We start from the raw sequence: 1,803 nt of genomic DNA, 5'->3' as shown, positions 1-1,803 counted from the left end.
AACGTGGTCAGGGTATCGCGTGTGTGTCTTTGTAGCCCTCAGGACACACCCACCGCCCTCCCTTGGCCAATCGTCGATATTCGTGGTCACCGAAAGGGAGTCGCCAGTGTACTTTGGATTTCAATTTTTAGCTCCCTAACCCCAAGTGACAAGGCTTAAACTGAAGGCTGCAACAAAGACAAGAGTAAATAGTATTGAATCACTTCGGCACATAACATATTTATTGAGAATTTTCACGTCAAATAAATATCACATTCACAAATTCGAGATCGACACTCACACTGATTGTCAGAAGACTCCACCTCCCAGAGCGTTACTCCTCCCCCTTCGACGCACACAGCTGCCATCTGTCGGATGAAAACTGCAGCCCCAGCTCGTGCCCTGAGCTCTCATTCCCACCAGCATCAGCGACACCATGAATCTGCTCAGCGCTATTGAGAGGGAGCTGACCACTTTTTCAGTAGATTCGCTGTCTGACCCCGTCATTCCGCTTATTTAGCCCATATACAAGCATCAAGAGTGCTTGAATTACAACAGGTAATTACGATGAAAATAAATCATGAAAAATACAACAACGTTTGAAGAGGGTCATGGCAAAAGCTAATAGATGGAAAGCCACCGAAGAGGTGACTATTTATTTACCTTTGGAATACAGTGATTCACTCATTCATATGACTGGTAGAACTAATGATTCGGCGTTAAATAGGAATTTAGTTTATGGCCAAAGCAACACCTTTAGCACTATTTGCATACGAAACTCGCAAATTAATCGGTTATTAAAGGTTTCATTCACAATTAACGACAAAGATAGACTGGCCAAATCAAAGATTTCCACTGAAATACCAAGCAGTGAGAACTCCCTAAAGAATGAATCATTGTTAATGGTAGAACCATAACAGTTGAATAAGGCTTTTATTAAGATTAGGCAGCAGTGTATGGATTTACCTATTTGTCTATAGATACACAGACTTAACTTATGCATGAATATATATATATATATACATATATATATATATATATATATATATATATATATATATATATATATATATACATACATACATATACACAGACACACACATATACATATACACATACATACACATATACATATACATACATACATACACACACATTTATATATATATATATAATATATATATATATATATATATATATATATATATATATATATATATATATATATATATATATATATATATATATATATATTTATACATGCATATATATTTTATATATACATATATATATATATATATATATATATATATATATATATATATATATATATATATATATATATATATATATATATATATATATATATATATATATATATATATATATATATATATATATATGTATATATATATATATATATATATATATATATATATATATATATATATATATATATATATATATATATATATATATATATATATATATATATATATATATATATATAACGGCATTAAGGCATATATTCGTACGCAGCCGTTAAAATGCATATTTTTTTATAGATGTATGTACTTATGGGTAAGATGTATGACAGGTTTTCTCACTTTAATAAAAGCTACACATACACAGAGGCATTAAAATTCCCTTTAAAAATCAAGTAGCCAAAAATATCCATGCTATTTTATGCTTCCTTCACTCATTATCTTTCCCCTCATTCTTATCATATATTATATATATATATATATATATATATATATATATATATATATATATATATATATATATATATATATATATATATATATAATATATATATATATA

Source organism: Macrobrachium rosenbergii, chromosome 8, assembly GCF_040412425.1.
Source record: "Macrobrachium rosenbergii isolate ZJJX-2024 chromosome 8, ASM4041242v1, whole genome shotgun sequence".
Taxonomy (NCBI): domain Eukaryota; kingdom Metazoa; phylum Arthropoda; class Malacostraca; order Decapoda; family Palaemonidae; genus Macrobrachium; species Macrobrachium rosenbergii.
This window is presented reverse-complemented; position numbering follows the sequence as displayed.